Source organism: Muntiacus reevesi, chromosome 15, assembly GCF_963930625.1.
Source record: "Muntiacus reevesi chromosome 15, mMunRee1.1, whole genome shotgun sequence".
Taxonomy (NCBI): Eukaryota; Metazoa; Chordata; class Mammalia; order Artiodactyla; family Cervidae; genus Muntiacus; species Muntiacus reevesi.
The window spans coordinates 9,462,721-9,477,574 of NC_089263.1; positions in this window are offsets into that span (position 1 = coordinate 9,462,721).

Genomic DNA, 14,854 nt, shown 5'->3' on the forward strand with positions numbered 1-14,854 from the left:
GCGGGGTGGAAGGGGAGTGGGGGAGGCGGAGGGGCGGGGGGCGGGGGCGGGCGCCGGGCGCTAAGCCTGGAAGCTTGGCTGTTTACCCAAACGATTTTCCTTTCAGGCCCGAGACACCAATGAGACAAGATCAAGCTTCCCTTTTCGGGGTGTGTGTGTGTGTGTATGTGTGTGTGTGTGTGTGTGTGTGTGTGGCCTCCTCCAAGCGGGGCTTTGTGAATGGGGGCTCCTGGGACGCCGACGGGGAGGGACCAGAGGCCGACCCGGGCGCCAGCGCCTCCTCCCGGGGGCTGGGGGAAGCCGGGAAGAGGGCGAGGGGTCTGAGCGCATCGCAGGCGTCCATGACGCTCAGTGGTCCGGATAGAGGGAAGCGAGCGACGGGGACACAGGCCGCGGAGAACCAAAGGCTGCATCCGCCAAGGCCGAGCCGGGAGGCGCCTGGTCCCGCGCGCGCGAGCGCGCGTGTGTGTGTGTTGGGGGGAGCGGTGAATAATATGAATCACATCCTCCTTCTAGTCCCTTAATTTCCGTTCCCTCCAAAGCCCCAATCTAGCTCCTTAGGCCACTGATTTCTTCCCGACTCCCTCGCTTGAGATCTATTAGCTGTAAATTAGGCCAAGGTTTTGGCGATTACGGTACAACGCAGGCCGTGTAATCCGCGCCGCTGGACTTGCGCCTGGGTCCCTGCTCGCTCCCGGGGGGGGGGGGGGGACGGAATTAGAAAGCAGGAGGGGAGGGATGGCTTGTATTGACAAGGCATTTGTCATTTTTAAAGGGCTCCACATCCAAGGATATCCGTCAGCCTTGGGGGAGTGGGGAGGAGGCAAGGGACGCGAATGGGGGCAAAGTCCCGGGCTCCGCGCAGCAGGTGAGCGCCTTCCTGGGTGTGGCTCCCGCTGCAGGTCCAGGGGACGTCCGCCGCCCAAACGTCGTTTGCAAATAATAACAAGAATATTAGAGGTATTATTGATAATAAGAAGAATCAGGAAGGCGGGGTGATATTTAATTGGGGTCGTAAGATGAAATCCGGCCTGAAGGTGTCGTATGTATATTTAGTGGCAGGTCTCCTACAGCTCAGCCCAGGCGCTCAGCCCAGGCCGATGAAAGGCTTACCCAAGAACGTGTTTCTGGAAGCAAAGGGTGTCCTTCCGTTGCTTCTGACTCAGCTATTACTGCTCCTCCTGTCTAGGCCTGCCCCTACTACCCCAAAACCCCACACTGAAGATCGTCATTTTTTCTTGTTTGCTTTAAATATCGCCCCCCACCCCCACCCCCAACATTTCCCAGGAAGTTCTTATTTAATAGAAGTTCCCATCTCCTGGCGCTGACCCGGGCAGAGATCAGTAGAAACCGGGTAACACTTGCTTCGGGCCTCAGTGTTTTGGGTTCACGGTGGTTCAGACCTGGAGAAACACGCTCCGAGAGGGAGGAAGGGCCGAGGCCCTCGGGTGCTCTTCCCGGGTGTTAGGGGTGGACGGCTGTGGCCCTGGGCTCAGAGGGGCCAGAAGCAGCTGTTGGGCATATAGGTACGAGTTGGGGGCTGGGGGCCCACGGCTGTGCTGTGGTTGATCTGGACTAAACGTGTATGAGAGAGGTGATGCTCACGGAGGAAGCAGAAGTGCCCGATGATGCTAAGAGCCACAGCTAACATGGACTGAGTGCTTACTGTGTACCAGACACTGTCCTTCCCATGGGACACCCCGGAGTGGTCAAGGGTAGGCTGCAGAGCAGGGGGCCGGAGGCAGGGAGCAGGCAGGTAGCCAGGGAGGTGGGACCCCAAGGCGTCTTTTGCCCGAGAGGAGGGGTCGCGCGGGTCAGCCAGGCCCGGGCGCAGCCGGCCTCCCGCCCCGCCTGTGGTCCTCCCACGTCCGGCCGGGGAGACGGAGGGCTAGGAGCTTCATTGATGTGCCCACTTCTTCCTGCTGGAATTCAGGAGGCAAGGCGACTGGGCCACGAGGAGGGCGAAGGCCTGGCGACGGCCGGGGCGAGCGCGGGGCGCGCCGAGACTAGGCCCGCACCCAGGCCCGAGGCCTCCTCCCGCCGCCCAGGCCCCGGGCGCGGCGGCGCTGCGGGAGAGGTACGCCTCCCTCGTAGGGCCGCGGGCGCTGCACCGGCTCCGAGGCCTCCGCCTTCCTCGCGGCCCCAGGCGCGACCCGGGGCCGGAGCTGGGCGCAGGCCCGGCCGCTCTCCACGCCCCACCCCGCCGGGGCGCCCCGGCCTCCGCTCCGAAGCGGCTCCGGGAAAGGGTTCCCTGGCTTCCTCCTGCACGGCCTCCCCTTCCCAGCCCCCCTAAACCAGGGGCTGAGACTCGCCGGTGACCCCGTGCCGTGCCCCGCGAGGGTGGTTTCTTCCAGACGCTGCGCTCTGTCTGCAGACAAAAGGCCTCCGCGTGCAGGATCGGCCCGAGCACGTTTCGCACCCGCCTCCACCTAGGCGGGGCAGTTGGTCGGGGTGGTCGAGGTGGTCGTGGTGGTCGGGATAGAGAGCCCCGACTGATCCCAGAAACGGAACACCTCCGAGGCCCAGGGCATCGGCACGACCCGGGCACCTGCTCTCGAAATATCCAGTCTGCCCCCGCCCGCCCCGATTGCCCCCACCCAGCCACGCTCCTATGAAAGGGCCCCCCATTCGCTCTTTTTTTCGGCTTCTGGTCTCATTGCGAATCACCTGGCAGCTCAGAAACACCGGCTCCTGATATCGACCAGCAGAGGTTACTTCTTTCTCTAAAAAACGACTCTAGCTTCTACTAGACCCGAGGGAAAATTCACATTAAGAAGAAAAAAACAAAACAAAACTTTAAACCCTTTCTGGGTGCGAGATGTGGTGGGCCGCGCAGAGCTTCCGGTCTCCCCTCGCTGACTCACAGCCGCACCTGGAAAGCTAGTCCTGAGAAGAAGAAATAGTCTTATCCTGCAGTCTATCATTTTGGTATTACAAGTAACAACCGTGGAGCGAGAAATACCCCCGGTCTAAGAATATTGATAGATGATAGTAGCGATATTCACAATCGATCCTTTAATAGGCAGACGTCATAAATCATGTTCAATTCCCTGACAGCACAGTACTTCACTTAATAATATAATTAAGATGAAAACTCCAGAGGTATTGGAGGCAGCGGGTATTGATAGCTTCAAAAATTGCATTCTGAATATGATGATGGAAGGGAAAAGGACTTTTGGAAAATATAAACCCCCTTCCCAAAGGGTGGGGTTTTCAGGGTGCTCTCCTCTGGGCAGCCCTTTTGACCTTTTCGACCCCCCAACGCTCAGCATACACCTTTTCCCCCCAGCAGCGATCCCTATCTCTGATTGGGTGAACTAGGGGTAGACCAGGTCTTTCCTAGAAAAGATGTAGAGAAAAATAAGGAGAAATTGGGCTTGGCTTGGGTGAATGTCCTGTGTTTAGGAATCCTATAAAAATCCATTCCTTCAGCCTGAATCTGGAGGGAGAAAATGTTTAGGAGAACTAGGAAATGAGGCTGTTTGGTTGTCTCAATAAAATTAATTTCCTCAACAACGTTTTCAAAATTACACATAAATCACTGAACATACGCAGGTACCGTCCCCCCATCCACTCCATTTCTGCAGTTTAACTGCCTATGAGCTTTTCCAGCGTTGCTTTCCAGTCAGAATCATGGAGCTCAGGATGGAAACCAAAACTTCACTTGAAAAGTAAAAGCAGAGGGGCGAGGTCCTGTGAGAGTGTGATGATTTGCTCCCTGCTTCATGAGTAGAGCTGATTGTAAGTGCGGCTAAAATTATTTCAAAGGACGGAATATTAATCAAATCAATCAGAGCTGACAAATGAGAAATATTTGAAAGTCAGGGGTAATTTACAACTTTGTTATTAGTTAAGAATCGCCTGCCTTGTAACAGTAATTAATAACACTTAGGAATGATTTGGAAATCCCCCTCCCATGCTCTTTATTTTCCTCTGTCTCTTAAGGAAGGAAAGAGAAAAAGGAAGCAAATGAGTGATCACTAGAAACAGGAAAAACACTGAGTCGTTTGTGGGGAGAACAAAACTGGATAATATAAAAGAAAAGGAAAAAAAAAAAAAAAGATTAGCCCCATGGGAGGCCATCAGGAAATAAAGAAAATACAGGAGGAGGGATAGTAAATCAGAAAATGTATTCTGTAACCATACCCCATGAGCAGGCTGGCTAAAGGTTGAATTTCAAATGGCCCAGAAACCCCATCAAAATGAACAGTGCTGCTAAAAAATCTTGAAAGTAGCTCAGCTCTGAATCAAGGCAGAGCTCAAGGCATTGTCTGTTTTGTTGTTGTTAACAATGTATTTCTTTATAGCCCAGGAGCAGACGTGTGCAGGCTCTTTCCCAAATTCTATCCCCGGAGACCAGACTGGCTTTCATGTTTCTGATGTTAACTCTCCTCTTGGTGCCTGACAATCCCTTCCCCCCCCCCCATCTTACATGGATTATTAGATTGTCTCAACCCCACCTAAACAACACACCAAAATAATGACTTGTTGAAAAACTATAAATCATTTCAGTGTCTGAGCTCAGAAAACCACTTCAGTCAACAGGCTTGCTGCGAGAAGGTAAAGAAATCCCCAACCTTCTGCTGAGGAAAAGCTGCTACTTCCCTGAAGTTTTATTTGTTAGATGGGGGAATTTTTCACATTGGTTAAAAAGGAAAAACAAAAAAATGGAGAGAGGGGAGAAAAAAAAAAAAAAAACTTTGGCAAACTTTATCTGGTCTTTATTATAAGCCCCAGTCTTGTCTCACTGAGCTCAGGCTGGGTCTACACAAGGTAGCTAGAGATTGAGATTTATTGGTCTCTAAATGAAAAGATTCATTTGATATAAGAGGTTAACTCAAAGTTTCTATACCGTGACTAGCTTCGGCAAATGTCTCTGTCGAGTCAGCACAAAAGCAGTTCAAAGAAATCTGAAAAACACACACAGATATAGACACACAAACACACTCGCCCACTTAAGCCGCAAATGCAATTCGCTTTTGTTGTTTCTTCTGTCATTACAAACCTTCAGCTTCTTTCTAGGTGGCTGGGATGGCTGGCTCCCCCCACCCCACCACAAGCAGCTGAACTTTGCCATTTTGTATCTTTTGCTTTTACTAGCCCTGAATGAAAGGATAAGGGGAGGGGGAGAAAGTAAAAGAGGAGAAGTGAACTAATTCAAATAAAGCAGAATCCGTTTGTAAATGAGGTGCCTAGAGGAAAGAGAGAGAGGGGGCAAAGAGAGGGGTGGATGGAAGACCGGGGCTCTAGGATGAAAACAGGCAAACTGTCTGAAAATGGATGAGATGGGTTTTCAGAGATTAGAGTCCATGAACCCAACAGGAACCTGGCAGAACGTGAGGTTGTGAAGAGAGGTCCAGGAGAGAGAGCGAAGGTGCCAGAGACTTTTAGAGGGGAGCCGGGAGGTGACACAAAGAGGACCCGAGCTCCTGGGCTAGAAGCAAACTATGGACATGCTAATGAGGGAAAATTAACCTTTGGGTTGGGTCTGTGACATGGGCCCTCTGCTGAATGCCTGACCCAGGGGCTGCAAGCCGCTTCGCTCTGCACCAGCGAAATGAGATAATCGCCCTGAAACCCACCAGCCTTGGCGCGGAAACACTGTTGTGGACAGGGCAGAGTAGCTAGCAGCTCCTCCAAAGAAAAGGAAAACAGAGGAGAAGCCACCAGAACCATGGCCAGGCACAAAGAGCAAACCTGCAGACCCTAGGTGCATCTGCTTAAGTCCCAAGCCCCTCCAGGCTGGCACATGGAAGAAAGAAAGGAGCAGGGCCTTCAAAATAAGAAGTGTCTTCCTCTCTCTTGCTCCTGTCACCAAAAGCCCCAGATAACTGGGCCTCGGTGAAGCAACACAAGGGATAGATGGATTTCATCTCCAGGAACGTGGCCGGTGGGCCGTAGGATTACTGCTAAGGCCAAGGAAATATATTGGGGAGGGAGGGGGCAGGGATGGAGAACAGGAAGAAGTTGCAGAGGACAGACTGAAACAGACCAACAGAAAAGACATGCAAAGGGACATTTTTAAAGTGGAGTGGCTGTGGTTACACGTCACAGACACTGAGACAGTAAAACACACACAGGGATTTTATTAAACAAACAAGCCAACAACCAAACGCACATCAAAAACACATTGGCTCCTGCTGTCACAGGGAGACGGGATTTGAAATGATTGCGGGGTTCTGGTAGGGACCCTTATGGCCTTTACTGCAGTCTCTCTCTCTCTCTCTCTCTCTCAGGGTGTTCCAGACCTGAAAGCCTTGGTGGAGAAGCAGCCTCCCAGAGGGTACGCAGGGAGGACTCCCCGTTGGAGGCGGAGGGGTCGTGTTTCCAAGTAGAGACGTCAACAAACCGCAATCTTAGTGACACTGACAGCGCAAAATTATGTTTAATGTTGTGAGGGGGAAAGGGGAAATATAAAATTAGCACAGAGAAAATGTTTCCCAGACCTTCCTCACAATTAGGGCCGCGCGGCATGGGGGTGGGCGCAAGGCGAGGTGGAAGCGGGAGGCCCAGGCGCCGCAAGGCCACATTGTTGAGTCCAGGCAAAGGTCCCTCTCCGCTCCCGGAGGAGTCCTCACTCCCTGGGAGGAAGAGCAAGGCTTCTGCAGAGAGGCTAATGGCATCCCGTCCCATCCCTTCCCTGGATTCAGAGCCTTTCTTTTGGAGAACTGGGGAGGTTCTGGATGTCCCATCCTGGTGCAGATGACAGTTCACGGACTGGCCTGCTCAATCCCAAGAGCCACAGGGTTTTCAAATCAGTCATGAAGCTGGCAAAAAACTGCCCAGCCTAGAAAGCAGAAAAGGAAATGGGCGGGGGTGGGTGGACAGAGGCAAAACCTCAGACACCCCCCTCCTTTAGAGAACCTGGGGTGTCCGTAAGGAGAAGATGCTAAGGGGAAGTAAGAACTATCTAATAAACTAGCAAGCTCCCCTCTGGAACTCGCTAGAAGCCCTGCCTCGGCTGCACCGTACAGGTGAGCTGGACCTCCCACTTTCTCACTTTGCTCCAGGTCTCCATAGGCACCCCCAGCCCCTGCCAGGTCCAAGGACAGGCAGACTGGCACCAGGTAGTCAAGGGGATTGGCCCAGAGAGAGCCAGGGAGGCGGAAAAGCTGTCATATTCCAGAAGGAAGCAGTTTCTGTTCAATGCAGATTATTTCCTAAACTGCTTATTGAAAGAGACAGAAGTGTGAGTGAGAGACTGAGAGTAAGAGAGAGATAGAGAAAGGATGAGCCCTCTCTTCTCGTCGTGTTGTAGTTATAAAGAACATAATTTTGTCTTTGTCTGGAAACCACTGTATTACTGCGGTTATTAAGCAAGCCGGCTTCCCTTCTTAGTGTCAACGCAAGGAGAGAGGGATGAAGAGGGTGAGCAAGACAACTCATTTTCAAATAATACAAATTAAAAGTAAATGTGTTTTTTAAAACTAAACCTGACTGATAAAGGCAGGAGATGTGAGATGGCAGTGAGAGAGAGAAACGGGAGGAAAAAACACGGAAAAGAACCTGAATTTTTTTAAAAAGACCAATCTGTGCAGAGTAATCAGGAAAAACAGCCTGGAGTGGAAAAAAGCAACTGCCATTTCCTATGTGGTAGTTCCATGACCTTAGGAAAAATGGAGAAGTAGCTTTACCTTGGGGTGGTGGTTTTACACTTTGATTTTAGCAACAAGTATCAAAAATATCTAAACTAATTGATTGTCGAGTTCCTTGGCCCTTCTCCAAAGAGCAATATAGATTTAATTGTATGTTGTTTAAAACTCCATTTCTCGAACAGTGTGAAACATGTAATAAAAGTCATAAACCGTATCGGAGATTCCCCCCGCCCCCTCCACTAGCATAAATACCCGACTGACACTTGGAAATCTTAGCTAATACTTTTAATAGGCTAAAAAAAAGAAAGAAAAAGGCATCTGAGAGGGGTAGCCACATAATAAAACCTAAACTGTTAATCCATTTTAACTCATTCAAAAAGAACCTGTGGTTTTTGCAGAGGAGGGGTCGGGTGAGGAGACCCCACGTCAGACATCTGATTTGTTCGAACTCGGTTCAGCTAAACCACACTCGCCTGAAGCAAAACAAGTAGTGAGTGGCCTTCCAGAAGACAACAGAAGGCTCTCTACCGGGGAAAACGGAGCTGAAAGTTGCCAGCGAACTGCCTGGCCCGAGCTCCCCTCTCGCTCACCGAGGCGGAGAAGCCGGTCGGCGGCCGTGGCTCTCCGCAGGCCTGGGCCCGGCTTCCCCGAGGCAGAGAGGGGGGCTGGCGGCGGGCAGGAGCGCTCCAAAGCGGCGCGGCCAAGTCCCCTCGCGGCCCCTCCCCGGCGGCGTCCCCGCATTGTCCGCGGTCATCCCCGACCCCCTCCCCCCGGCGGCTGCTCCGGTCCACAGGCAGCCCCGGCGCCCCCCTTCCCGGCCCGGGGCATCTCGGAGGAGGGAAGGGAGAAGGGGAGAGCCCCGACCACGCCTGCGATGTGCTCCGGGATCGGCCGCAGCCCCGGGTTCGCGGCCGCCATGAAGCCGGCGGCGGCGCGAGGGGCGGGCCGGGCCCTGGCGAGGCCACGCGGGCCGGCTGCTGGCGGAAATCTGCAAAAATCCACGTGAGCCGCCCCCTCCGCCAGCTGCCCGCGGCCCCTGACACGGCGGCATTGAAGCCGGCCCGGAGGTCCCCGAGGTCTCCGAGTGTGACAGTACTCAGCATAGCGGGTAGATGGCACAATTTTCTAACATTTAGAGAGAGGAACCCACGCTGGGAGCAATAAGTCCATTTAAAAGCCCTTTATTTAAAAGGAACAAAGATAACTGACAAGCGAAGTACAGAGACATCTCAATGAAATTTCCAAAGAAGAAAGAGAAATCAGAGGCCAGAGCAAATGCGAACCGGGCTTGATGGAACAGGCCAGCACTTTTCCTCCCCTCTCCAGAAGAAAGATAAAAAGACAAAAAGAAAGAGGTGGTGGTCACTGGGGTTTGTGCGCGTTAATGATCACAGTCCAAACCAAATTCTATAAAACCCACAGCCACAGAAACTTTAAAATGGCCGGGTGGGCTCTGCCAGGGCAGGTGGAAGAGAAGCCAGACCTGTTCAGGGGAAAGACACTCAGAAGTTTTGCCCTCCGCCTTGAGGGCTCCATCCTAAACTCGGAAAACAGCCGCCTCTGCTTTGGCTTGGCTGGTCTGGGGAGCCTGGGGACGGCAGGCCCGCCGGGCACCCACTCTGGGCACACCGGGGCCCTCTGAGGGCCTGGCGGCCCAGGCCTCTGTCCTGGAGCCGCCTTTCCTAGAATGGTGTCCAGGGCCCAGCCAGGATCCGAGGACCTAAGATGTGCTCGAAGGCGGGGGACTCGAGAGCCCACTCGCAGGAACAATTGCTATCTCTTCAAAACCGAGAGGAGCAAAAGGGCGCTCACTGATGTTACCTGGCAAAACCAAGACAGCCCACACTTCCTCGTGCGCTCTAACACTGCCCTCACCCACTCCCCAAGTCCAAACCTGCAAGCCGGGTCCCCCACTCGTCCCGAAGGCGAGACCGAGACCCGCAGGCCCGGAGGGGACAGAGGAGGGGCAACGGGCCAGAAGAGGGGCGGCGCCGGCCTCGGGCGACCCTAACCACCCCACCCCCAACCCCCAAGCAGGCGGCGGAAGAGGTGAGGTGGCTAATGCCCGCAGGGGATCAAATGATTGTATTTGGGTGGGTGCTCGCCGACGTATTTGCTGAGTAAACCTCCCTTGCTGTGTTGAAGGCGAATCCCCGTTGATAAATCCATCATTACCGTTTGGATTCAGGGAGGCAGCCGCGCCACTAAATTCATCTTACATTTGTAGCGCTTTAATAGACATTTATTAAATGCTTTTAGAGAGAGGCATGGGGCGCGTGATTACATCCTAGTTATAGACAGAACATAAAGGCCCACGTTAACACCCATTTGCAGGAAGGAAGGAAGAGGTGGGGAGGGGGGAGAAAAAGCAGAGGGATGGGGCGAGGGGAGACGGGGCGGGCGGGGGCACAGCGCCTGGGCGTTATTAGCCGGGGTTGCCTGGCGGGGAGCGAGGCGGGAGCGGCGGGAAGCCTCCGGCTGCGGGGCGGAGAAGCCCCCGCTTGCCTCGCAGTTCCCTGGGCTCTCGTTTGCCCCGCACCCCGCCCCCCGCTCCGCCTGGGGGGGCTTGTGTTCTCAGCCGCAGCGCAGGGATGCTCGAGCTGCCTCCGATGACCCTCTGCGGCCCCCAGCCCCCAACTCCTCCTTGACTGTATCCCAGGCCTCTCCAACTGACACTCCTTGGAGCAAGCCGGGGAGAGGCGGCAGGGAAGCCCCGGCACTTCAGGATCCCGAGAGCGCCTTCAAAGCGTCCCCTCCGCCCCACCCACCCCCCAACCAGTTAGCCAAAGAGCTGAGCCAGGCCTCCCTCAACACAAAGCAGACGGGCGCCTCGGCCACGGGGCGGGAGAGCCCCGCTCGCTCCAAGGCGTCTCTGGCCCGACCTGCTCGGCCTGTGGAGCCCTCCTCCGTCCGGCGCCAGAAGGGAGCCACGCCACCTTTGCACCTCTGACCGTCATCCCGCCTGGGGGCCTGCCCCAGGCTGGCCTCACGGCCCTCGACCTCGATCTCAGGGAGCTGGGCCTGCGGGAATGCCTGGGCCTCCAAAGGGCCTAACCCTTCCTGAGAGCCCCAGGGCCTCACCTAAAGGCCCAGGCCCCAGGCTCCGGCAGTGCTGCGCGCCTCCTCGCTCCCCGGGGACGCGGCCACCAGCCCCGGCCGAGGGCAGCCTCGGTCAGGGCTCCTGGCCCTCCCGGGCTCTTGGTGAGGAACACTTCCGCTACCTCAAAGTTGCCCTAAGAAAATAAATACAAGTGACACTGTGCTGGGCCAAAGCTCATTAGTTCGTTGTCCAGGCCTAATAAAGAAACAGAAGCGCAAATTACAGAGTTCAGCTTCCACACACGCTCTGTCACCCGATATCAGCGGACGGCGAGCCTGATTCCAATTGCTCCGAACTTGCTGCGCAGTTCGCCCCCCACCCCCTCCTCGCAAGCAGGAGGTTGGGTGGAAAAATATAGTTCCAGAGGGGGTAATGATCAAGCTTTTCCTCTCGGAAGCCTGCGCCACCTCATTTCCCATCAGTAATCCCAATAAAATTAACGTCGTGGCTGCAATTGAAAAGAGGAGGGCCCGCGACACTCCTGAAATAACACACTCTCCCCCAGCAAAAGGTAAAAAGCAAAACGGTCCTTTGTTCAGCTAATTAACGAAGGTCCAACTCCGAAAGCAGATGTGTTTGCTTAGCTAATCACAAGCATGTTTCTTTCAAGGAACGTCATTTCGAGGGGGCCGCCCCAGGGAATGGGAAAGGGGGACAGAGCATCCCCCCCACCCAAGTCCTCTCTGTCTCAGGGGTCTCTCACCCCCAGACTGAGATCCAGAGGCTAAAACCAGGCAGCCCATCTCTCACACCTCTCTCCCTCTTGGTCCAACCCCAGAGGCCCACTAGGCACCTCAGGGCTTGCCTGAATGCCAGGCCTGCAAGACGCAAGGGGGAAAAAAATGGAAAAGTTTTAATGACACAGATGCCATATTAAATGAGGCAGTTTTACAGTTCACTTTGAATAAGACGCTAACTTATTACAAGTCTGTTATCAGAAGGACGATAAGATTTATAACTCCAAGAGTCAGCTTTTCCCCTTAATGACAATGGATGTTAAAGAGAGGAAATCTGTTCTCTATTAGAGGAGATGAGAGTCCCTTCCCTGTTTTCGGGCATTTACAGATGCGTCCAGGAGGGCAGATACCAAGTCCCTTTGTGTCTCCTTGTGAAAAATTCTGCCTTTCCCCTTTAGCTATGAAACTGGGTCTCCTGGCTGGGTTAGCACCTCGCTCAGTCTTTCAGCTTGAGCTTGGCAGCAGGAAAAAAAGCGAGCGAGAAGGGCAGGGAGATAGATAGATAGAAGTGGGGATGGAAATGGAGGGGGTGGGGGGCGGTCTCAGGCCTTCACGCAGAAAAACTATTTCCCCCTCTTTCTTTGCCATACAAAAGATAGCTTTCTCCTAAACCAACACAGTAAGCAAACTTTAAAAAACTGGGGTCCTATTACAAACCAACGCCCAGCACTAACTGCTTTAAAATTACTGCATAATTAGATTTAGTTGAATTTCACCATTAATTAGGCAGCCGCACTGCAGGGAGCCTTTGAAATCTGAGAAAATGGGAAAAAATCATCTGAAGCACGTTTTTGAAACCTAACTTCAATAAATCTTGACGAGGCCCGGAATTCAGAGAGGAACCTCGCTCCCCTCCCAGGAGGCTGAGGGTAAGGGTCTCCAGGCCTGGGCTGGAGTTGCAGTGGGACGTTCAGGGGCGATTCCCCCGGCGGCGGAGGGCTCAGCCCGGGCCCAAGCCAGAGTCTCTGCAGAGGCCCTCGGGAGACCCTCTACGGCCGGCCGGATCTGTCCCACGGCCGACCTCCCCTGCTCTCAAACCTGTTCGATAAAGGAGATCCCCCCCCACCACCACTGCAGAAGCGCTCCCGTCAGGGGCGCCGTCCACGCCGGCTCGTGCGTTTCTAGAGCCTGCGACCCCCTCCCCCCTCGCCCGGAGCCTGCCCTCCACCCGGAAAGCCCCCTTTCCTCCAAGTTTGCCACAGAAGCAGCAAGTTAGCTGTGCCCACGTCCTGCGGGGGGGATGACCGACCGGTCCCCGCACTCCACCATCCCGCCCCCCCCCCCCAACAACTCGGAGGGGCTCGCGGGGCGACCCCCCAGCTGCAGCCCCTGCATTAACGAGCGCGACGACTGACCGAGGGCTGTTCCTATGGCCTCGCCCCCTCCCCCTCCACCACTCATTGAAGACCAGCGGTTGCGGAGGCCGACTTTCTCTCACTCGGCCCTTGCTGAGGGGGCAGACCTGGAATAACCTCTCCCGGTCAAGAGGGGCGGGGGGCGCACGGAGAAGGGGGCCACCGCGTCACCAGCGTGTCCCCTCGCAGTTCTGCCGCTCTAACGACAGGCACCACCGAGGCCCGCACTCACTCGCCGGGGAGAGTTTGAAAAGCGGGTTCTCTGCCTGCAGAAGCAGCGGCCTTTAGCCCCCCCCCCCCCCGGTTTTTTTTCCCCCTTTCGGATACCCAATGTGTTTCCCATTAGCCGGCCCCGCCGCGCCTGGCAGCCCGGCGCTCGCGGCGCGCTGGGAGACGCCATGTTGGCTCCGCTCACAGGACCCAGTCGGGAGCGGGGCTTCGCGGCCGAGTTTCGCACGCGCGCGCGCCCCCCGCGCGCCGCCCGCCGCCTCACGCGCGTCCCGGGAGGGCGGCATGGCGCGCCCGGCCCCCCGGGCCTTCCGGGGGGCGCTGACGGGGCCCCGCCGCGCGTCGGCGGGGGCCGGGGGCCGGGGGCACCTCTCCTGCGGCTGCTCCCGGCCCCCGGCCCGGCGGCCGGCCGGATGCTCGCCCCGGCATCCCGTCTCCGCGGGGCCGGCCCCGGGCGCCGCCTGCGAACTTTGAGCCCCGGCCCCCGGCGAGAACTCGCTGCTCAGGGGCCGAGGCCGGGCGACCGCGAGCCGAGCGCACGGGCTAGGATTCGGCAACCCACCCCCCTCCACCACCATCACCACTCCCCTCCCCAGCTCGGTCTGCCCCGGGTTTGTTTGAGAGTGGCGAGAAGCAGCGGTCGCCCCTTTCTCTCTCTCTCTCTCCTCGGACCATTGTTGCATTTCGCGTCTAACTGGGTTCTCTCACACACCCCCCACCCCCGAGCACCAACAGGAGGAGGGGCAGCGGGGTTGGGAAAAGAAATAAAGCGAGCTCAGATCAGATGGGGGGGGGGGGGAGGGAAAAAAAAAAAAGCAAGGAAAAAGAGACACTTAAAGGGAAAGAGTCGCCATGTTTAGCAGCTTTTTAAAAAAGATCTCGTCAATTTCACACAGAACGCACTCGCTGGGTCCCAGCCCTCGTCTTTTGTCCAATTCAGTCGCAGCAAAGATCTTTTGTTCTAACTCAGCGTGAAAAGAAAAACTTTCTTTAAATGCTATAAACTTAAACCAAACTCAAGACTCTAAACAGATCCTCCTCCGGCCACTCTAAACATATACAAGGGGTTTTGTTTTAACCGTTTGAAAAATTGGGGGTCCTGTTTTTCTGCCTCGCAGATCCCAAGCTACATTGCTGAAACTTAAGAGAGAGAGAGTGAGAGATTTCCAACGTCTAGAACACATGCTTAAAGCAGAATAAAACAGGGACTGTCTTTTGCTTTGAAAATCATAAATTATAATTTAATGCCAATAATAATTTACAACAAATGGCTGTTTACAATAAACTAACACAAAACAAACAGGGCAAAGGGCCTGTGTTTTACTTATTAGAGAAAACTTCACACACTCACATGGATAGCACTTGCAAGAGGAGAAAATAAACAACAACCTATGAAACCTCAATCTGGAGGTCAGCAATGTTCTGTCATAAGAACATACTTAGATTTATGTATGTATATATCTACAGAAAGAAGCTGAGGGTCAGATGGAGAACTCTGCTCAGATGCACAAATCAGACAGATTTTTCTGGTCTACATGTATTGACTGGAACTGAGTATCAAAGTTTAATACACTTTACAAAATGATCCCTTTTCTTTCACATCCCCTTACCCACCACCCCCTTTTAAAATCAAACCACAACACAGTGATGTATGATGGTGGTGTGGGTGCTCCAAAGCCTCAGTAAGAACAAAAATTGCAAGCTCCCACATACTGAGCTTCCTTCAAACCAGGAAAAGAGAAAGAGGGAAAAGAAAACAACAACAACAAACAAACCTCCAAAACAAAATAGTTAATACTTCCAAATCCACACACCCTATAAAGTTTCCTTCTTTCTTTC